At 37.2% G+C, this 24,879-nt stretch overlaps 1 long non-coding RNA gene across 1 annotated transcript; it reads right to left on the reverse strand.

Annotated features, from left to right (window-relative positions):
• Positions 1-776: 776 nt before the first annotated feature.
• LOC107637908 (uncharacterized) lies at positions 777-4,916 on the reverse strand. The gene is made up of 4 exons (XR_015880543.1): positions 4,453-4,916; positions 4,225-4,342; positions 3,928-4,106; positions 777-1,033 (listed from the first exon to the last, which is right to left on the reverse strand). It is a non-coding gene; the product is annotated as an uncharacterized LOC107637908 (long non-coding RNA).
• Between the last annotated feature and the right edge of the window lie 19,963 nt (positions 4,917-24,879).

Consider the following 24,879-nt stretch of genomic DNA (forward strand, 5'->3'; position numbering starts at 1 on the left):
TTTAATCCCCTTTGTTCTAATTGTTAGCACATCACAACCTTAAGCAAAAAACTATGAATAACCTTGAATTGCTTCTTTGATTAGCTTAGGTTGAGGAGTGTGTGTCATTTAAGTATGGGGGAAATTTTTAGAAAGCATTGGTAGAGAAACATTTTGTCTTGGGTAATCATTGAAATTTTGAGGAAAATGGGTGCACATTCATGTATCAATTTGCTTTAACCATATGCATTTGTCATAGGAAACGAAAAAAATATATATATAGTAATAAGATGGGACAAAAGTTATCCCAAAGAAAGAAAAAAATGAATAAGAAATGCATATATGTTTTGAAAAGAAACTAAGGCATGAATGTGTATATGAAAAGAAGTAATGGGCGGCAAAGATGCATTGTTGTGATTTGATTGATATAGATTGAGTTGGATACTTAAGCTAATCAAAGATTCAATCTTTTAGTCCACTTAGCCATATATTCATCTTACCCTTACCCCAACCCCATTACAACCTTCTAAAGACCTCATGATACTTGCATGCATGCATCAAATACTTGTTGATTGTTAGATGAAAAGTAATTCCTTGAAAGCATGATTAGAGGAGACTTGAGTGATTAAACCCTAAACACCGAGTGATTAGAGTGCATACTGTAACATCCCTTCCAGCAAAATACCTTGCTTAAGTCAGGGTATTTCTACTAGAAAGAACGTTACGTGACCTTTTCTAATATTAACTATTTAATTACTGAGCCTTTGTATCGAGTTCGCGTTTCAGTTTTAAGAAAATTCCAAAAAAATTTTTTTTGTTCATTAAAGTCATAATTCAAACATTCACAAATAATAATAATCACATAGATATTATTGATAATAATTCTTATACAAAAGAGACCAAATAAAACTCAAATACAATATACTAAACCTACCCCTCTATGTAAAATGAATTCTCAAAGGACAATAGCGAGGGGACTCTATGAAAGCAATTAAAACCATAAAGAAAACCTACTGATCGCTCGCAGCTTCAAATTGCGTCTTCAAATCTGTCGCTGAAAGGGTGGAAAATTTGGGGTGAGAACCAAACCACATGTTCTCAGTAGAGGTCGAGAATGCCGTGAAAGTAAAGAATATAGCGCAAATAGTTAATTTCATTTAGAGACATTGAAAAGAAAACTACTTTCATTCGCAGTATTCATCGCTCGCCTTATATACACTTCTTTTGAAAACCAATGGCTCAACTTTCAAAAAATCTAAAATCTTCTTTAGAAGCATCAATTAATTATCCAAAATCCTAAACCCATATTTTACTTTATATATGTCTTAAAAGTTTTCCTAAACTGTATGAATGACTAATTTGTTCCAAGCATAGGTTCATTAAGACTATACTGAACCAGCTTAATCTTTCATACTTTACTAAACCTCAAACACAAACCAATCACGGCCTTAGGCCCAAGCAATTCAATCAACACCCAATTCACTACAACCCAGCCAATCAGATACAACCACAAGTAAAGAAATTCAAACACAATCAAGAGCAATTACATCAAGTATAGCAATTAGCAGTTAAACAGAATTATTCACATAGGCAAACCAATTACAATATACACACCCAAACAATGTCACATAGATGCATATGATGAATGTCTAGTCCTAGTACAGGCCATGAGCTCATGTGTCGGTTGGCTGCCCGCAATCCCGACATTTATCCGGTCACGAGTAATCCCGATTTTCCGAATACGATTTTCCGTTCCTAAATAAATGCGCATATAATAATAGCCGCTCATTTGAGACAGCCTCTGCTTACTGCAGGAAAATATATATATACTCTGCTATGCTCTGGGGAAGCGGAAAATGGCTGTAGATAACTTAGTTTCCCTACAGAAGCTCTGTGTTGCATTAAGCAACTAATATATATAAATATAACTCTGGGTTGCATCAAGCAACTAATATATATATATACAAATATCTCTTTACTCTGCTCTGGTTTCTCTTTTCTCTGCATCTCTTTACTCTACTCTAGTTGTTCTGTTCTCTGTATCTCTTTACTTTTCTCTGAATACTCTTTCATCTGTATCTATATTACTCTTTTTCCCTTTATCTCTTTACTCTTTTGTAATTGTAAATATGCAAGCGGGACAAAACCCATGTCCTTGCTAGCAACTTTATAAACCAAATATATTTTCTCAAAAGAATCAGTAAAGTTATTATCGTTAAACAAGTCTCAAGTATTCATTTTGATTAAGTCCTTTTACTTTTATAAAAATTTGGACATAATCTCCTTTAAAAATAGGACTTAGCCACCCTTACGGGTTCCTTCTTTCTCAACATTTCATCAGCCTCTTTCAGCAGTTGCCACGACAATATATATTCTCAAAAAAACATTTGATAATAGTATATAAAATCTATTTCTTAAATTCCATATCCAAAATAATTGTCAACACAACCTGGCAGCCTAATTTCCATTTTGTTTTTAAAATATCAAATGAATTCGGAATCACGCAAACTTTATATCCATGCGACCGTCTCGGATTAAGCTTTCTATTAAATCAAAAATCATAACTTTTCACTGACTCTAGCTTCGGGAATATAAGCAAAACCGTGACTGTTCTGCAGTGTTTTAAAACCAGAAGACAGCAGCAGCTTACAACATTTGAAATTTCATATAAAATCCAAATTAAATCCAAACACCTTCAAAATTAATGTGGTTAAACTTAACTTACCCAAATTTCTTTCTCAATTGGTTCCAGGGTCATACCAATTTTAATGAAGGAGTTACGTAGCTTGGAAGTTAGGTAATTTTCTGCAGAATTCTGTTTTACAAATCATTAAACACAACCTCTTCCAAGTCCCATAACTCACTTATTAAAACATGGAAAACCCTGAAATTTGAATCATATGTACTAAACATACTCACTTTCACTTCCAATTGGTTGCATCTTAATATCATTCCAGAATTAAAAATTATAAAGTCTCAAAGTTACTGACTTAGAAAACAAAACCTGACTTTTACTGCATAATACATCTTACTTTAAAAATTCATATCTTTAAAACCACAACTCTAACAATATTAAATTTTTATGAATTTAAAGTACTAGGACCAGAGTTTCACTTAAAATTTTTTCCATTTCAAAATTTAAACTGGAAAATTTTTAATAGAGGAAACAAGTTGCTGTTGTGTTAAACGTTCTGCAGAAAAACCAGATTTGATATCCATAATTCAAAAATTTACCATAAATCATAAAATTAATGAAAAAGTCTCAAATTTACCATTTCAGCTCCCTATAGTCCCAAGCTTAATTTGGACTTGGTTCCACGCAATTCCGATAATCATAGAATTAGTTATAGCTTTTCAAAGTTTCTAATTTCATTTAAAGTAGTGCAGAAAATCAGATTCACGACTTAACTTTGAAAAATCATAACTAATGTTCCAGTTAATATGAAACCTTCAAAATTAAATCTCAACAATCACACTTAATATAATTTACTTAACATTTAAATTCTCATCATTTTAGTCACTATAGAGCCACTGATTCACTTTCAAATTTACCGTTTAATTTCAAGAGAACCTAATTTTCAGCAAACCATTTTGTATTCAAAATCCAACCCTTCAATACCCCTCAAAACCAACTCCAAATCAACCACCAACCAAGTTCACTAACATTACAATACACCAAATAACAGCTCAACGGTAACAAATCCAACATAACCCATTAAAATTCAGAAATTCTCAACAATTAGTCATCAAACAATTCCCAATCCACATAATCAATCAATATCACTAATCAACAATTCCAAATAACAATCTCAACCATTCCAATCACAATTTCAGCCACAATTCAATATTCACATAGTCAATCAATTACTCACAGATATTAAATCTATTTACAGTTATTCAATAAACCTTGTAGGCATTCTTAAATTGAAATCGTTTTAAACCCCCTACCTCGATGTCGCGATTAAAAGAACCCGGAGGCGGGATTATAGCGAGGCAGCTGGCTGGACCAATACTAGCTATGCAACAGTTTCAATCAAGATAGCAGCGGCGTTAGCTCCCACAACAGTGATCATGGTTGCAACGAAACGAAGATTTCAAATTCAATAGAATCGAAAGCAGAAGCGGCTCTGGAAATTTAAAACAGAGCACAAGCCAAATTTGAATTAAAAAAGGAACAAGCAGTTTAATAAGAAATCGGCAGAATAGAGCGTGCAATTGGAGCAGAAATAAGGAAAAAAGACTAACCCAGGCCAATGGATGTTAAACCTAAGTTTAGCGGAAGCAGGGCAGCGGCGATTCCTAGCAACACCTCGCGGTGGTTCCGGCAGCAGCAACACCCCGCCAGTGGCTCCATTGAGACAAGCTCCAACAAACATAACATAGCCAAGAACATCAGAGGTAGATACAAGGTATTTACAAAGTGACAAGGGTTGAGAGATAGTGGTTCTCATGGCTAGGGCTTAACTGACTCACCACTAATGATGGCGGTGACCAAAGATTCCGGCGGCCGCGGCGGCAGATGAAAGGTCCCTCCTCCGTGTGTCACTCTTTCCCACACGTCTCGCCCTTCCCCTCTGCGTTTCGTGATTCTAGCAGCGATGCGGGCTTAGACAGAATCAAAATCAACGATGTCATCTCCTCCTCTTATGTGCAACAGCGACGATGGAGCTTCTGCGATGGTGATCAGGCGCAACCCGCTACGGCAACAGGACCGAACCGTGCCTCCCTCCCTTGATTCTCGCGATGCTCATTCTGTGTGTGTCTCTCTCTCACTCTCATGTGCAGCACAACAGCGGCGGCGGTAAGGTCTCGGCCACGTCGCTCCTTCCTCCTCCCTCTCTTCTCCTCGGTCTTCCCCTTTCCTCTTCTGTTTCCCTTTCTTTTTTATTTTTTTGGTATGTATGTACGATTAGGGATTTAGGTAGCAATTAGGATTCAGGATTTCTTTGATATTAGGATAATATATATATATATATATAGGGAATATAGCAATTTTACAAAATATTTGAGATAGTATGATAATTTAGGATTCAAATATAATCTTGTAAAAATTAATTTTGGAACACGTATAACTTTATTAATTTATCAATAAGTTTAAATAATTATTTTTAATTTAAATCATAAAATGAACATACTAATCTCATTTTTATAAAATACAGCTTAAATCCGAGAATATCAATTATTCAGATTATGTGATATAATTTTTTCATTATTTTTTATTACCAAAACTTTAATTCTAATTTATATAAAATAACTAAATGTAGTAAAGGTTGTACATAAACCTTAATTAAATTAAAACCCAAAGTATTTATAAAAATCAATTTAATCTCTAGTAAATTAATCTCTAAGAGCTCAAACTAATAAAATAAATCATAATTTATTCATAATAGAAATTTTCTTAAATTTAATTATATAACACCTTCATTACTGAATTCTAATTTAAAATTATATAAAATAACCAATTATAAGAATTTACACAAAAATATTAATTGAATTAACTCCAAATATTAGTAAACTAATTTAATTACTCTCAATTGATTAATTTATAAAATAAGATATCAAATCAATAAAATAAATCGTAACCTTTTCAGAATAAAAGTTACTTAAATTAAATTATACAATTCTTTCTTATTTTTCAATTACTAAAATTATACAAAATATTCTATTATAATAAGATTACTTAAAAATATTAATTGATTTCAAAATAAAACTATCTCCGAATCTATTTAATTATTTCTAACAAAATAATTTCTAAAATTATAAAGTTTAAACTTAATAAGATAAAATCACAATTTATTTATATTTAGATTTTCAAAAATGCGGGATGTTACACATACACACCTAGTGAGGGTTCAATCACTCAATTCTATAATTTCATACCTTCTTATCATGCATTCTTGCAAGTTGCTTCTTTTTTATGAGTTGAATCAATTCTTTAGATTTTGATTGCATTGAGCTACTTCTTTGCTTAGCCCTATATGTCTATATACTTGCTTGAGAATTTGATTGTTTGTTTTCACCAATTTAATAGGATACTATAGTATATATAGGTATATATAGTATATACATACTTGCATGCATATAGATAGTTGCATTCAATAAGATGTTTCCCTTTTATCCTTCTCCTTTGTTTGGTTTAGCATGAGGACGTGCTATTGTTTAAGTGTGGGGGAATTGATGAGTCCATATTTGATGATGTATTTTAGCTTGAATTGGATGGATTTCATCATATAAACCTACACTTATTCCCTTGAATAGCATGCTTTTGAACTTTCCTCCCAAATTGCGTTTGATTATGAAAATATGCTCTTTTGTGCCTAATCTAATCTATTTTATTCTATTTGCCTTCCATTCGATGCCTTGATGTTGTTTGTGAGTGGTTTCAGAAGAATAAGGTAGGAATGGCTTGGTGGGAATGGAAGAGGAGCATGCAATTGGGAGAAAGCATGAAGAAAACAAAGGAGGAGAGCTCAGCCATGCGTGCGTGCGCACAAGGATGCGTGCGTACACACAAGAAGGAGATCAGCATACGTGTGTGCATACAACCACCTGTGCGTACGCACAGGAACTCAAGCAGAGCGAATTCAGAGCATCGTGAAGTGTGCGTACGCATCTGTGCGTACGTACAAGTGCAAATTCGGCGAAGTGTGCAGATGCACACATCTGTGCGTCCGCACAGGTACCAGTGTGTGCCTTCATTAAAAATACACGTGCACTCGTGTTTTGGGGCTCTTTTTGGCCCATTTCTGAAGGCTTGGAGGCTGGTTTGAGAGGCTATATGAAGGGGAATGCAACACATAACAAGGGAGCCATCTTAGAATAGTTTTTAGGAGTAGTTTTAGGGTAGTTTAGTTTAGATTTTCTCTCAAGTTTTCTTAAGTTTAATTAGGGTTTGTAGCATTTTATACTTCAATTTTGGCTTTGGATTTTGCAATTTTATTGTAAATATTTCTTTAATTCCTCTTTTATTACGGTACTTGTTCTACACTTTCTTGCATTTTCATTTCCTTTGTCAATATACACCTAGTTTTGCAATTTTGAATTTCTAGTTGTTGAATTTAATGTTTGATGCTTATTTTATTTTTGTTGAGTTGCTTGGGTTGCTTGTTATCATTTATGGCTTATAGCTTTTACTATTTTTCCAATTTTACCATGTTTTGTGTTTATGCCCTCTATGTGTTTGATGAAATGCCAATCTTAGTTATGGGGTAGCTTTCCACCCCTTGACTTGGGAAAATGAGTTTATGGATTACTAGAGCCATAATGTCCAATATTTAGTGGTAATTCTTGGGAAGTTAGTTGATTCTTGTTTCCATTAAAGCTAGCCTTTTATCAACTAGTTTGGTAAGTTAGTTAGAACTTATGGATTAAGGTCAATTATGCTTGCTTGAGTTACTCCTCGATGTTAAGGGTTAACTAAGCGAGATTAACTCATGATAATTATTATAGTTGTGGTTATGGCAAGAAAGGGATTCCATAATTCATCCCAAGTCAAGGTTTCATTTATGTTTTAAACCACTCTTTAATCACTTTATAGTTTGACTTGTTTATATTACATACATAGTTCTTTTATTCCTTTATTGCTTTATTATTTGCAATTTTGTCTTGTTCTTTTATTTCTTTATTTGTTTGCTTCCTTATTATTGAAAACACCCCTTGTTTCCCACAACCAAAATTTTGTGCACTCTTTGGCATTAGTTCCTAGGGAGAACGACCCGGGATTTAAAACTCCCGGTTATTTTGTGTTGATTGTGACATCTTTAGGAGTATAATTTGATTGATGATCAATGGTTGGGTTTGGACTAGCAACGTCAATCCTATTTTTAGTACGAAAATCCAAACCCGTGCATTTGGGCATCGTCACTTAAGTAATGCACCAGCTACGTTCCAAAGATGCATGATGAGCATTTTCTCAGATCTCCTTGAGAACTGTATGGAAGTTTTCATGGATGACTTTAGTGTGTATGGTGATTCATTTGACCTTTGCTTGGATAGTTTAGCTAGAGTATTAGACAGGTGTGTTAATTCAAACCTTTGTATTAAATTTTGAAAATTGTCATTTTATGGTAAAACAATGTATTATTCTAGGACATGTTGTTTCTAATACTGGTACTTTTGTAGATCCAGCAAAGGTAGATGTTATTTCTGGTTTACCTTACCCCTCCTCCGTGAGGGAAGTCTGTTCGTTCCTTGGTCATGCAGGTTTCTACCGTAGATTTATCAAGGACTTCAGCAAGGTAGCATTGCCTTTATCCCGACTGCTGCAGAAGGATGTTGAGTTCGAGCTGAGTGAGGACTGCATGGAAGCGTTTGATAAGCTGAAGATCGCCTTGACTCAAGCTCTGATTGTGAGAGGGCCCGACTAGAGTCAGCCATTTGAGATTATGTGTGACACCTCCAACTATGCAGTAGGAGCGGCGCTGGCTCAGCGTGAAGGTAAGGACCCTTATATAATTGCTTATGCTTCTAAGACCTTAGACGCTGCTCAGTCTAATTATACTACCACTAAAAAAGAGCTTCTGGCTATTGTTTTTGCTCTGGATAAATTTTGAGCCTATTTACTTAGTACTAAGGTGGTAGTATACTCAGACCATGCAGCTCTAAAATATTTGTTAGCTAAAAAAGAGACCAAACCAAGGTTAATAGTTGGATATTGTTGCTGCTTGAATTTGATTTAGAAATCAAAGATAGGAGTAGTTCCCAGAATTTAGTGGCGGACCACTTGAGTCGCCTAGAGCACATTAAGAGTGACTCCACTACTATCAATGATGCTTTTCCATTTGATAGCTTGCATGCAATATCTAAGGTAGTTCTTTGGTATGCACTTATAGCTAATTATTTGGTTAGTCATACCTTCCCTCCCAATTTTACTAAGCATCAAAGGGACAAGCTTAAAAGCGAGTCCAATTATTATATATGGGATGAACCATATTTATGGAGGTATGGTGCTGACCAGATAATTAGAAAGTGTGTGCCACAATCAGAATTCCAGTCAATTTTAGAGGCCTGCCACTCTTCTGAGAGTGGTGAACATTTTGGTCCTCAAAGAACAGCTAGAAAAATTTTAGACTGTGGATTCTGGTGGCCCACTCTTTTTAAAGATGCTACTGCCTTCTGTAAATCTTGCTCCCCTTGCCAAAGGTTTGGGAATATAACCAAGAGGGATGAGATGCCCCAACAGCTTATGTTATTCTGTGAAATTTTTTATGTTTGGGGTATTGACTTCATGGGTCCATTTCCAAACTCTAGTGGTTTCTTATACATATTGTTAGCTGTTGATTATGTTTCTAAATGAGTAGAGGCAATTCCTACCCGCACTGATGATGCTAACATTATTGTCTCCTTTGTTCGAAATAATATTATCTGTCGCTTTGGATCACCACGGGCAATCGTGAGTGATCAAGGCACTCATTTTTGTAACAGGAGATTGACAAGTCTACTGAAGAAACATGGCATTGTTCACAAGATAGCAACGGCTTACCATCCTCAGACCAATGGGCAAGCCGAGGTGTCTAACAGAGAGATAAAGTGCATATTGGAGAAGATTGTCAAGCCTCATAGAAAAGACTGGAGTACCAGACTTGTAGATGCGCTTTGGGCTTATCAGACAGCGTACAAGACACCCATCGGAATGAGTCCCTTCCGCCTAGTCTACGGAAAGGCTTGTCACCTCCTAGTGGAGGTGGAACACAAGGCATTTTGGGCTGTAAGGGAATGCAATATGGGATTTGAGAAAGCCGATGCTAAAAAGAAGCTGCAACTAGCAGAACTAGAGAACCTTCGACTCGAAGCATATGACAACTCCAGGCTATACAAAGAGAAGGTGAAGGCTGTACATGACAAGCATATCAAGAGAAGAGAGTTCAGACCTGGAGAGCTGGTTCTCCTTTATAACTCAAGGTTGAGGCTCATGCCAGGCAAGCTGAGATCAAGATGGGAAGGTCCCTATAGAGTAGAGAAGGCAGAGCCATACGGAGTCTTCCACCTGAGTCATCCCTCAAGCTCCAAATTCATCAAATTCAACGGCCACCGCTTGAAGCTGTATCATGGTGAGAAAATAAAGAACAATAAGGAGCTGGAGGTCTTCCTCTTGGAGGATCCACCAACAGAAGAAGACTGAGCTTGTGGACCGTCCAACTTAAGGAGGTAAAAGAAAAGTGCTAGGTGGGAGACAACCCACCATGGTATGATCGTCCCTTTTTATTCTTAATTTTATTTCATTTTATTTTTATTAGTGATCATTCAAAATTTCTGCATCATCACCTGAATTCTGCATATAAAAAAAAAAGAAACGCATTCGACGCGCAAGCGTCTAGGACGTGCACGCGTCATATGTGAATGCGAAAAACATTAAGTTTGAACAGAGAGTTGCGTGGGAGTGGAGCAAGAAGCGTGCTTTGCACACAAGCAAGCCCACGTGTGCGCGTACATCACGCGTGCACGTCACTTGCTACTTTGGCAACCCACGCGTATGCGTCTAGCACGCGCACGCGTCGATATGGCAATTGGCATAAATAGCATGCTGAACAGAGAGTCATGATGGTCTGGGGCTGGCACTGTGCTAGAGGCACAAACTCACGCACGCGTACGCGTCCATGATGCGTACGCGCCATTTAACCTAATGGCCACCCACGCGTGCGCGTGCCTGACAGGCACGCGTCGTATAAAATTTTGGCACCCAACCCAGCATGAACAGAGAGTTGTGCGTGAGCGGGGCTGGTCTCGCACGATTAGCACAATCATGGTCACGCGTACGCGTGACCGATGCTTACGCGTCACCCCCAATTTTGCGTTGCCCACGCATACGCGTAAGGTACGCGTGCGCGTCGCATGCACCGCACCAATACACCAGTGTGCTGCCCAGTTTTAATTTTTCCCCTCCCAAATCCTAATTCTCTTTTATTCCTAATTCTTCCTTCTTTCTTCTTCCGTCTTTCCTTCTTCTTACTTCTTACTCCATACTTCTTTCTTCTTCCATTTTTTTTATCTTCCACCTCAGGTTTCTTCTCTCCCTCTCCTCTACTCTTTCATTCTTCTTTCAATTATTGCATGTATTTATTTTTCTTTCTTCTCAATTTTATATTAGCTTAGTTATTTATGGTTTCTTTTTTATTCTTTTTCCATACATTTTTATGTTGATGTTAGAGCTTTATTTGGGTATTATTTTATTATATTAGAGCTTGTGGATATAATGAGGAGTAATTTGACAATTGAAATTTAATTTTGGATCTCATATACACATGGATTGATTATTTTCATTCCTATTTTAACTTGCACACCAAGTGTTTGTGAAAAAGCTCTCATGGCATTTTGAACTCTTTTCTACTTTACTCTTACACTTTAATGCCTCTCTTTTTCCCAACACTTGTAATCCACATGTATTGAGATTATCATTCACAATTATTATCATACAAGTGCTCTTTAATTTGGTACATTTAATAATTGATGCTTGAGTTATGCTTCTCATGCCTATCACTTGCATGCTTTTAACCCTCTTGCATCTAATTATTATGAATTGCCTTCATGATTCTTACTTAATGTCTTCCATGCATGTTGTAGCTACTATGTATAGGACATCATTATTACTTTGGCATTCATTATTACTTGGATTTTCCTCTTTCCAATTATTAGTTATCTATACTTAAAGTTAATTCTCTTTCTTCCTTCTTTAGGATGGCCACTAAAAGAGGAAAGGAGAAGGCTTCTGAAAAGCCACCAGCAAGAAGAGGAACCAAGCGAGCTCTGGCTAAGACGCCACCATCTACAAGCGTCAAGCCACCAACAAAGCGGGTGAAGAGAATCATTAAAGTTGATGAAGCAGAGAAAGCCTTTTCCGCACGAGACTCCACACGGTTCACTAACCGTTATTGCGAGCAGATGTTCCCCATCCTAGCAAAGAGGAACTACAACAATGAACATCTACTCATTCTCCCAACGCATTTTGTTGATTTTGTGGAGCCCCGCATCGAGAGGAGACGGTGGGGATTTTTGAGGAGGCAGCCGCGAGAGGCCAACCTATCATGGATAGTTGAATTCTACTCCAACTTCTACTCGCCTAATCGACAGACTGTCTATGTTCGTCAGCAGCAAGTCCCTATCTCCGAGGGTGCCATACAGAGAGTACTGGAGCTTCCACCTAGCCCAGAGGAATTGGATGCATATCAAAAGAGGCCTCTCTTAAGCGCCAGATGTATCAGTTCGACTGGGATAGCGTCCTTAGAGTTATAGCCCAACCTGGCAGCACCTGGATCTATGGGCAGTACCGGTCAAAACCCAAGAGCATCTCAGCCCAATCATTTACCTTGGAGGCTCGCGTGTGGGCACAGATTATGTCCCACTATATCTTTTCGAGCACTCACGAGTCCACCTTCACAGCGGACATGGCTGTTCTTATCTGGTGCATCCTAACAGAGCAACCTCTCAACCTGCCCCGACACACATCTGGCAGGCCATGGGACACGTGCAGATAGCGGGTAACCTTCCTTTCCCCGCCTTGATTTTAGATTTAGTTTCTGTAGCAGGTGTGTCCTATCGGGCAGGAGACACGAAGGCCATGATCCCTAGGGCCGATCAGTATGTCCCGAATGGGAAGTACATCAGACCCCCCGTTTCCTTTGCGAGCCAGCCGCCAGGCCCATCTTTGGACACTCCTCCTTCTTCTACTCCACCATCATCCATGCCACAAGCACCATCCACCCATCAGATGTTCCTTCAGATCCTTCAGAGGTTTGACCGGCAAGACCGGCGGATGGAGCGAATGGAGCACCGCAACAAGCGCCGATACAACTATTTGAATGAGTTCATTGTTAGTACTCACCCACCTCCAGAACAGAAGGACACCCAGGATTCCCTTTCACCTAGTAGCACAGGGAGCCATGATGAGCCAGACAGTGGAGGCGATGCTTCCAGCCCAACCTTGCTCCTTATTGACGGCACGGAGGACCGTGCCAAGCCTTAAGTGTGGGGAGGTCAGTCCTTGACTTCCGGAGGTAATCTCTCTCTTTTAACACCAACATTTGATTTTTTCTTTTGTTAGATATGATAGATTGCATGATAATAATTGTCTGCATGTATGTTTTGCTTGGTTGAAGTAATAAATTTCTTTTCAAGACCCTATTTTATAGTATTTCACTAATTCAAATTAAAATTTGTGTTAAACTTGTTTAAAAATTGTAATTTGGAACATGGTTTATAGCTAAGAACACACAACCTCTGAGATTTTGAGCTTAATTATATGGTTACATTAGTTAACCATGATTTTTATTCTTGTGTGTTTTATTCCCTATGATTGCAATCTATAGTTTGTTCTATTCTATATGTTCATTGTTTAGTGTATTTGCATGCATACATATGATTGAGGCCATCATTTGTTATTAGCTCACTTAACCCAAATAGCCTACCATTTTAATTACCTTTGTTTGCCACTTTGAGCCTTTTAATCCCCATTTGTTCTGTACTTTACCACATCACTAGCCTTAAGCAGAAAAATAATTAATTATCCCATTTGAATCTTTGGTTAGCTTAAGATAGAGATTGTGTGTCAACTAAGTGTGGAGAATTATGGGAACTTGGGTTGATGAGAATGTGTTGTGTTTTATTGACAAAAATATTAGGAATTTGGGTGCTTACTCATGTGAAAATTGAAAAAAAAAAACATATGCATTGATATATTATGCTTCCATTTATTTTTACATATAAAAAAAAAAGAAAAAAACCAAAAATACATATGAATAGGGGATAAAATTACCCCAATGTTAAGTCCAATAAAAAGATCAATGCATATATAGTGGAATTAAAAAATTGATACATGAGTATGTGATAAAAAAGTGGGATTTTGGGTAGCTAGGCATGATTTTTGAATTATATAGAGAGTGTGTGTGTTAGGTGAGAACTTAGGTTAGTCAAAGATTCATATTATAGCTCACTTGGCCATACATATATCCTCACCCTTACCTTGGCCCCATTACAACCTTGAAAAGACCTCATGATGTTTGCATTTATATACTAAATATTTGTTGATTGGTTAGATGAAGAACAAAGTTTTAGAAAACATGACTAGAGAAGAGTATAGTGGATTAACCCTTGACACTTGAGCGATTAGAGTGCATATACACTGCCAATCAGGGTTCAATGCTTGACTCTATGTTCCCTGCTTTCATGAGCTATCTTCTTACAAGTTTACTTGTCTTTTATTGTGTGATTTGAATTAGTGGAATCTGATTTATGTTTGTCTTGGAGAACTTGTTTACTTTTAACCAAGTAGGCAAAAACATCTTAACATATAGTTGCATTCATATATAGGTCGCATTGCATGAGTCTTACTTTCCCCCTTTCATTCTTTTGGTCTCCTTGAGCTTAGCATGAGGACATGCTAATGTTTAAATGTGGAGAGATTGATAAACCACTATTTTATGGTTTATCTTGTGCTAAATTGAGTGGTTTTTATCAATTCTTTGCACACTTATTCATACAATTTGTATTATTTTACAAATCCTTCCCGATTTGGTTCTATGATTGAAAACTTGCTTCCTGAGCCTTTAAATTGAGTATTTTTAATTTCCCTTTATACCATTCGATGCTGTGATCTATGTGTTAAGTATTTTCAGGCTATATAAGGCAGAAATGGCTTAGAAGATGGAGAGGAAGCTTGCAAAAATTGAAGAATACAAGAAACAAAGGAGATGACCAGTGAAGATAGATGCGCACGCATGGATCACGTGTGTGCGTGACTTGAAGCTTTTCACAGCAACGCGTACGCGTACCTGACGCGTACGCGTGACAGGAGAAATTGCACATCGACGCGTGCACGTGAATGACGCGTACGCGTGACACGCGCAGAACACCATCGACGCGTACGTATGACGTGCGCCACGTGCAGAAATTGCAACAGACGCTAGGGATGATTTTGGGCTGGTTTTGGACCCAGTTTTCGGCCCAGAAACACATACTAGAGCCAGAGGACAAGCAGAGACTCAACACACATTCACTTTTAGATAATTTCAGCTTTAGTTTTGGGAAGCTTAGAGAGAAAAACTACTACTTCCTCTAGGGTTCTTCACATTCATAGATTTCTAGTTTTATGCTTTTGATTTGGATATTGAGAAGAGTTACTACCTCTGTTTGAAGTCTCTATCATTACAGTTTGCTTTCCTATTTCCTTACTCTTTTACTTTTCATTCAGTTTGTTCAGAGTTACATATGGATATCTTCGATTTTGGAATCTATTAATGCAAAGAATTATTTTTACCTTTAATTAATTTACTGTTATTACTTTGTTTGAATTACCATGTCTTTTTCTCATTCCCTGTATATGTTTATGAAATTGGCATTCATGTCAATGGAGTAGACTCCCAACTTGACTTGGGAGTTGATTAAGAGGAGACCCTTGAGTTGGAATACTCAAGTGTTAATGGGTGATTGGAAGTTGTTGGCTGACTCTCTAGTCACTAACGTTAATCCTTCCATAGGAAAGGATTAGGACTTGTGAATTGGAGTTGGTTCAGTTACTTGACTTTCCTTTATTTGGTAAGGGATAACTAACTAGAAACAACAACCTATTACTATTACACTTGGAAAAATTCAACAAGGATAGAACTTCCAATTAATCTTCTCTCAGTCAAGGCTTTTTATTTCAATATATAAAACCTCTTGTTAATTTTCATTGCTTTAATTTATAATCATTTATTTTTCCAATCTCCAACTCTAAAATTTCTCAGAAAATTCCTAACCAATAAATTGCACTCTCTTATCAACTCGTTGGGAGACGACCTGGAAATTCTACTCCCAGTATTTTATTCTTAAATTGTGACAACCCTTTTTAAATTGAAAAGCGGAATTTTCGTCGATTAAGAACTATACTTGCAACGTTGTACTTATTATAAATTCTTAATTGGCAATTTTCTGCCCCGTCAAGTAGCGGCACATTTACCATTGGATTTACCGGCGATAACCGCATCGAAGTCATAAGGTTTTTTAATTACCGACAAATTCTATTTTTCGACAGTAAATTCGCCGGTAATTTTTGGAGGAAAAATCAATTAAATTGGCGCGTCCTTTACCATCGGGTTACTGTTAGATTAATCCAACGGTAACTCAATTTAGTGAAATGATGTATTTTAGTAACCTGCAATGGTTTACTGTCGGAATTTTCTGACGGTAAATTCGACGGTAAAGGTGGCGTAAATTTAAATCATAAACCCCTTCCCCCTCATTCGAACCCTCACCACCATCCTTCTCTCTCGCGCGTTCCAGCTGTAACACCCTTACTACCAGGATGTCATGCTTCCGGCTGCGCCACTCTGATAGCGAGGAGTATTATCACGACTTTAAATATACTTATTAATAAAATAGAAACCTTTAACTTTCAAGACCGTATCGCTGTTTTCTTCAAAAAACCGAAAGTTCTTTTTCATTGAAAACAAACATGCATATACATACATGCAAAACTTCTTACGCAAGTAGCTTATAAATATTATATACATACATATCATTACAATTCCTATCCCTCTTACAAGAATGTAATAATAAAGGTGAGGAAAAACTATAATATATACAATAACATACAACACAACCAGATATGTAGGAGGAATTCCTTAAACTCTTTGTCCGTTTTGAAAAGGGAAATCTGTAGAGGGGTGAGAACATCGTCCTTGCAGATTTTCAGTAGAGGGTTTAAGAATTGTCATAAGAAGATATTTAAAAGAAAACTGTTTTCAAACACAGTGATTGATGAGCGGATAATTTATACGCTTTTTGACATTATTTTTAGTATGTTTTTAGTAGGATCTAGTCACTTTTAGGGATGTTTTTAATAGATTTTGTGTTAAATTCACATTTCTGGACTTTACTATGAGTTTGTGTGTTTTTCTATGATTTCAGGTATTTTCTGGCTGAAATTGAGGGACTTGAGCAGAAATCATATTCAGAGGTTGAAAAAGGACTGCTGATGCTATTGGATTCTGACCTCCCTGCACTCAAAGTGGATTTTCTGGAGCTACAGAACTCGAAATGGCGCGCTTCCAATTGCGTTGGAAAGTAGACATCCAGGGCTTTCCAGCAATATATAATAGTCCATACTTTGGCCAAGAATAGACGACGTAAACTGGCGTTCAACGCCAGCTTTCTACCCAAATCTGGCGTCCAGCGCCAGAAAAGGATCCAAAACCAGAGTTGAACGCCCAAACTGGCACAAAAACTGGCGTTCAACTCCACAAATGGCCTCTGCACGTGCAACACTTAAGCTCAGCCCAAACACACACCAAGTGGGCCCCGGAAGTGGATTTATGCATCAATTACTTACTCATGTAAACCCTAGTGACTAGTTTATTATAAATAGGACCTCTTACTATTGTATTAGGCATCTTTGGATTACCTTATGATCCTTTGATCACGTTTTAGGGGGCTGGCCATCTCGGCCATGCCTGGACCTTTCACTTATGTATTTTCAACGGTAGAGTTTCTACACTCCATAGATTAAGGTGTGGAGCTCTGCTGTTCCTCAAAGATTAATGCAAAGTACTACCGTTTTCTATTCAATTCTTCTTATTTCGCTTCTAAGATATCCATTCGCACCCAAGAACATGATGAAGGTGATGATTATGTGTGACGCTCATCATCCTTCTCCCTTATGAACGTGTGCCTGACAAACACTTTCGTTCTACATGAAATAAGCTAGAATGAGTATCTCTTAGATCTCCTAACCAGAATCTTCGTGGCGTAAGCTAGAATGATGGCGGCATTCAAGAGAATCCGGAAAGTCTAAACCTTGTCTGTGGTATTCCGAGTAGGATTCAATGATTGAATGACTGTGACGAGCTCCTAACTCGCGATTGCAGGGCGTTAGTGACAGACGCAAAAGGATAGTAAATCCTATTCCAGCATGATCGAGAACCGACAGATGAATAGCCGTGCCGTGACAGGGTGCGTGAGCATATTATTCACTGAGAGGATAAGATGAAGCCATTGGCAAGGGTGATGCCTCCAGACGATTAGCCGTGTCGTGACAGGGCATTGGATCATTTTCCCATGAGATGACCGAAAGTAGCCATTGACAGTGGTGATGTATCACATAAAGCCAGCCATGGAAAGGAGTAAGACTGACTGGATGAAGATAGCAGGAAAGCAGAGGTTCAGAGGAACGAAAGCATCTCCATTCGCTTATCTGAAATTCCTACCAATGAATTACATAAGTATCTCTATCCCTATTTTATTAATTAATATTCGAAAACACCATTATCACTTTATATCTGCCTGACTGAGATTTACAAGGTGACCATAGCTTGCTTCATACCAACAATCTCCGTGGGATTCGACCCTTACTCACGTAAGGTATTACTTGGACGACCCAGTGCACTTGCTGGTTAGTTGTATCGAAGTTGTGATAATTATGAATTAAGATCAGAGCACCAAGCTTTGGAGCCATTACCAGGATTTGTTCGAGCCTGGAGATCACAATTTCGTGCACCAAGTTTTTGGTGCCGTTGCCGGGGATTGTTCGAGTTTGGACAACTGACGGTTCATCTTGTTGCTCAGATTAGGTAATTTTCTTTTTGTTTTGTTTTCAAAAACTTTTCAAAAATCCTTCAAAAATTTTTCTTTTGTTTTCAAAAAAAAAAATAAAAATGTTTTCAAAAATATATTTTCTTTTCAGAATTTTTAAGAATGAATTCTAGTGTTTCATGGAGCATGTTGAAGCCTGGCTGGCTGTAAAGCCATGTCTCAATTCTTATACTCAAGAGAAGAGCTTCTTTATCTTTCTTAGCCAATTGGCTGTTGAATGTAAGGAATGTCAGGCGTGTCATGTCTGAGTTACATACTAAAGCTTGGCTGGCTATTAAGCCATGCCTGACCCTTTGATTGGAGCTTTAGAGCATAAGATTCCTGGAATTCATATTAAAAATTTTGGAATCCTTATTTTCTTTTTCAAAAGATTTTTTCGAAAAATATAAAATAAAAATCCAAAAAAATTAGAAAATCATAAAAATCAAAAATATTTTTCTGTTTCTTGTTTGAGTCTTGAGTCATGTTATAAGTTTGGTGTCAATTGCATGTGCATCTTGCATTTTTCGAAAATTTCATGCATTCATAGTGTTCTTCATGATCTTCAAGTTGTTCTTGGTAAGTCTTCTTGTTTGATCTTGATGATTTTTTGTTTTGTGTCTTTTCATGTTTATCATATGCATTCTTGAATTCTTAGTGCGTAAGCATTAAAGAATTCTAAGTTTGGTGTCTTGCATGTTTTCTTTGCATTAAAAATTTTTCAAAATTGTGTCTATGATGTTCATCTTGACATTCATAGTGTTCTTGGTGTTCATCTTGACACTCATATCATTCATGCATGCATTCATTGTTTTGATCTAAAAATTTCATGCATTGCATCATTTTTCTTGTTTTTCCCTTGCATCATAAAAATTCAAAAAAATCAAAAAAATATCTTTCCCTTTTTCTCTCATCAAATTCGAAAATTTGAGTTGACTTTTTCAAAAAATTTTAAAATCAAGTTGTTTCTTATGAGTCAAATCAAATTTTCAATTTGAAAATCTTATCTTTTTCAAAATCTTTTTCAAAAATCAAATCTTTTTCAAAATTCTTAGTTATTTTCGAAAATTTCAAAAATATTTTTCAAAAATCTTTTTCTTATTTTTATACCAAATTTTCGAAAATAACAATAACAATTAATGTCTTGATTCAAAAATTTGAAGTTTGTTACTTGCTTGTTAAGAAAGATTCAAACTTTAAGTTCTAGAATCATATCTTGTGATTTCTTGTGAATCAAGTCATTAATTGTGATTTTAAAAATCAAATCTTTTTCAAAACTAATTTCTATCATATCTTTTCAAAAATATCTTCTTATCTTTTTCAAAAATTTGATTTCAAAATATCTTTTCTAACTTCCTAACCTCTTATCTTTTAAAAATTTGTTTCAACTAACTAACTAACTTTTTGTTTGTTTCTTAACTTTTTCAAAACTACCTAACTAACTCTCTCTCTCTAATTTTCGAAAATATCTTCCCTCTTTTTCAAAAAATTTCTTTTTAATTAACTAATTATTTTTATTTTTTATTTTTTATTTTTCTTTATTTCAAAAAATTTTTTCGAAAAATACTAACATTTTTCAAAAACCATTTTCAAAAATCACTAACTCTTTTTCAAAAATTATTTTCGAAAATTCTCCCTCTCCCATCTTATTCTATTTATTGATATACTAACATCTTTCCTTCAACTCACCAAAAATCCGAACCCTCTCTCTCTCTGAGTTCAGATTTTCTTTTCTTCTTTTCTTCTACTCACATAAGGGAACCTCTGTGCTTGGGCAAAAAGGATCCCTATTATTATTATTTTTCTGTGCCTTCTTCCTTGTCATATGAGCAGGAGCAAGGATAAGAACATTCTTGTGGAAGCAGATCCAGAACCTGAAAGGACTCTGAAGAGAAAATTAAGAGAAGCTAAAATACAACAATCCAGAGATAACCTTTCAGAAATTTTTGAACAGGCAGAGGAGATGGCAGCCGAAAATAATAATAATGTTCATGATCATGTGGAGTCACAAAATAAACAAAAAAATCAAAAACGGAATCAAAAACAGCAGAAGAAAAATCACACCTTGGAGGAGCATCTGTCTGGCGTTCAAACGCCAGAATGGGAGCATCCTGGCGCTGAACGCCCAGAACAAGCATGGTTCTGGCGTTCAACGCTAGAAATGGCAGCAAAGGGGCGTTGAACGCCCAAAATGGGCACCAACCTGGCGTTGAACGCCCAGAGTTGTGTGCAAGGGCATTTTGCATGCCTAAATTGGTGCAGGGATGTAAATGCCTTGACACCCCAAGATCTGTGGACCCCACAGGATCCCCACTACCTTCACTCACTCTCTTCTCTCTTCTCAATCATCCTCTATTCCCAATAAACACTCATCCATTCTGTCTTCCATTTACCACTCACACCCATACACCCACTTACCTTCAAAAATTCAACATCTCTTCCCCACCCAATCCCACCCATATGGCCGAATACACACAGCCATCCATCTCCTCCATATCCTCTTCTTCCTCTATTCTTTCTTCTTTTGCTCGAGGGCGAGCAACATTCTAAGTTTGGTGTGGTAAAAGCATAGCTTTTTTGTTTTTTCCATAACCATTGATGGCACCTAAGGCCAGAGAAACCTCTAGAAAGAGGAAAGGGAAGACAAAAGCTTCCATCAAGGGTCTATAGCTCAGTGGTAGAACATTTGACTGCAAATCAAGAGATTCCTGAGATACCTCAGGGGATACATTTTCTTCCACACAATTATTGGAAGCAACTAAGGGTGGAACATCAAGAGCACTCCATCATCCTTCATGAAATCAGAGAAGATCTAAAAGCAATGAAAGAGGAGCAACAAAGACAAGGAAGAGACATAGAAGAGCTCAAGGACATCATTAGTTCCTCAAGAAGGAAACGCCACCATTACTAAGGTGGATTCATTCCTTGTTCTTATTTCTTCTATTTTTCGTTTTCTATGTTATGTGCTTATCTGTGTTTGTGTCTTCATTACATGATCATTAGTAGTTAGTAACTATGTCTTAAAGTTATAAATGTCCTATGAATCCATCACCTCTCTTAAATGAAAAATGTTTTAATTCAAAAGAACAAGAAGTACATGAGTTTCGAATTTATCCTTGAACTTAGTTTAATTATATTGATGTGGTGACAATGCTTCTTGTTTTCTGAATGTATGCTTGAACAGTGCATATGTCTTTTGAAGTTGTTGTTTAAGAATGTTAAATATGTTGGCTCTTGAAAGAATGATGACTAGGAGACATGTTATTTGATAATCTGAAAAATCATAAAAATGATTCTTGAAGCAAGAAAAAGCAGCAAAGAACAAAGCTTGCAAAAAAAAAAAAATAGGCGAAAAAAAAATATAGAAAGAAAAAGAAAAAAGCAAGCAGAAAAAGCCAAAGCTCTTAAAACCAATAGGCAAGAGCAAAAAGCCAATAACCCTTAAAACCAAAAGGCAAGGGAAATAAAAAGGATCCCAAGGCTTTGAGCATCAGTGGATAGGAGGGCCTAAAGGAATAAAATCCTGGTCTAAGTGGCTAAACCAAGCTGTCCCTAACCATGTGCTTGTGGCGTGTAGGTGTCAAGTGAAAACTTGAGACTGAGCGGTTAAAGTCAAGGTCCAAAGCAAAACAAAGAGTGTGCTTAAGAACCCTGGACACCTCTAATTGGGGACTTTAGCAAAGCTGAGTCACAATCTGAAAGGGTTCACCCAATTATGTGTCTGTGGCATTTATGTATCCGGTGGTAATACTGGAAAACAAAGTGCTTAGGGCCACGGCCAAGACTCATAAAGAAGCTGTGTTCAAGAATCATCATACTGAACTAAGAGAGTCAATAACACTATTCGAAATCTGAAGTTCCTATAGATGCCAATCATTCTGAACCTCAATAGATAAAGTGAGATGCCAAAACAATTCAAGAGGCAAAAAGCTATAAGTCCCGCTCATATGATTGAAGCTCTGTTTCATTGATAGTTTGGAATTTATAGTATATTCTATTCTTTTTATCCTATTTTGATTTTCAGTTGCTTGGGGACAAGCAACAATTTAAGTTTGGTGTTGTGATGAGCGGATAATTTATACGCTTTTTGACATTGTTTTTAGTATGTTTTTAGTAGGATCTAGTTACTTTTAGGGATGTTTTTAATAGATTTTGTGTTAAATTCACATTTCTGGACTTTACTATGAGTTTGTGTGTTTTTCTGTGATTTCAGGTATTTTCTGGCTGAAATTGAGGGACTTGAGCAGAAATCATATTCAGAGGTTGAAAAAGGACTGCTGATGCTGTTGGATTCTAACCTCCCTGCACTCAAAGTGGATTTTCTGGAGCTACAGAACTCGAAATGGCGCGCTTCCAATTGCGTTGGAAAGTAGACATCCAGGGCTTTCCAGAAATATATAATAGTCCATACTTTGGCCAAGAATAGACGACGTAAACTGGCGTTCAACGCCAGCTTTCTACCCAAATCTGGCGTCCAGCGCCAGAAAAGGATCCAAAACCAGAGTTGAACGCCCAAACTAGCACAAAAACTGGCGTTCAACTCCACAAATGGCCTCTGCACGTGCAACACTTAAGCTCAGCCCAAACACACACCAAGTGGGCCCCGGAAGTGGATTTATGCATCAATTACTTACTCATGTAAACCCTTGTGACTAGTTTATTATAAATAGGACCTCTTACTATTGTATTAGGCATCTTTGGATTACCTTATGATCCTTTGATCACGTTTTAGGGGGCTGGCCATCTCGGCCATGCCTGGACCTTTCACTTATGTATTTTCAACGGTAGAGTTTCTACACTCCATAGATTAAGGTGTGGAGCTCTGCTGTTCCTCAAAGATTAATGCAAAGTACTACCGTTTTCTATTCAATTCTTCTTATTTCGCTTCTAAGATATCCATTCGCACCCAAGAACGTGATGAAGGTGATGATTATGTGTGACGCTCATCATCCTTCTCCCTTATGAACGCGTGCCTGACAAACACTTCCGTTCTACATGAAATAAGCTAGAATGAGTATCTCTTAGATCTCCTAACCAGAATCTTCGTGGCGTAAGCTAGAATGATGGCGGCATTCAAGAGAATCCGGAAAGTCTAAACCTTGTCTGTGGTATTCCGAGTAGGATTCAATGATTGAATGACTGTGACGAGCTCCTAACTCGCGATTGCAGGGCGTTAGTGACAGACGCAAAAGGATAGTAAATCCTATTCCAGCATGATCGAGAACCGACAGATGAATAGCCGTGCCGTGACAGGGTGCGTGAGCATATTATTCACTGAGAGGATAAGATGAAGCCATTGGCAAGGGTGATGCCTCCAGACGATTAGCCGTGTCGTGACAGGGCATTGGATCATTTTCCCGTGAGATGACCGAAAGTAGCCATTGACAGTGGTGATGTATCACATAAAGCCAGCCATGGAAAGGAGTAAGACTGACTGGATGAAGATAGCAGGAAAGCAGAGGTTCAGAGGAACAAAAGCATCTCCATTCGTCCAATGAATTACATAAGTATCTCTATCCCTATTTTATTAATTAATATTCGAAAACACCATTATCACTTTATATCTGCCTGACTGAGATTTACAAGGTGACCATAGCTTGCTTCATACCAACATTCTCCGTGGGATTCGACCCTTACTCACGTAAGGTATTACTTGGACGACCCAGTGCACTTGCAGGTTAGTTGTATCGAAGTTGTGACAATTATGAATTAAGATCAGAGCACCAAGCTTTGGAGCCATTACCAGGATTTGTTCGAGCCTGGAGATCACAATTTCGTGCACCAGTGATCATCGCTCGTCTTATGAATTCTTTTGAAAACCAACAGTTAGTTGTCTGAAAATCCAAATTCATATTTTAAATTTGTAAAATCCAATCAAACATAATATCCAAAGGGTTTCACTACATACCAAAAGAGCATACGACCAAACTTACCGCCGATTCATCCAATCATGGTCTCTGGCCCAAATGTAATCAAATCACGGCCTCTGGCCCAGCACAATTCAACTCAGGGCCTTTAGCCCAATATAAAATCAAATCATGGCCTCCGGCCCAAAGCATAATCAAATCACCACTCAAACCACCACACTCCAAACTAACCAGTCACAATAAAAAGTAATAAAGTCCAAACACAATCAAGAGCAATTACAGCAAGAATGGTAATTAGCTGTTAAACAAAAATATTCACACAGGCAAACTAAATACAATATGCACACCCAAACAATGTCACATAGATGCAAATGATGCATGCCTGTCCTATGGCCAATAAGCTCATCTGTCGATTATACAGCCAAATCTGACATGTCCGGTAGTGAATCGTGGACAGTCCCTCGGTGCGTGTATCCCCAAAAGGTATTCACTTCCC

The sequence above is a fragment of the Arachis ipaensis genome, chromosome B4 (assembly GCF_059453495.1).
Source record: "Arachis ipaensis isolate K30076 ecotype BB chromosome B4, ASM5945349v1, whole genome shotgun sequence".
Lineage (NCBI taxonomy): Eukaryota > Viridiplantae > Streptophyta > Magnoliopsida > Fabales > Fabaceae > Arachis > Arachis ipaensis.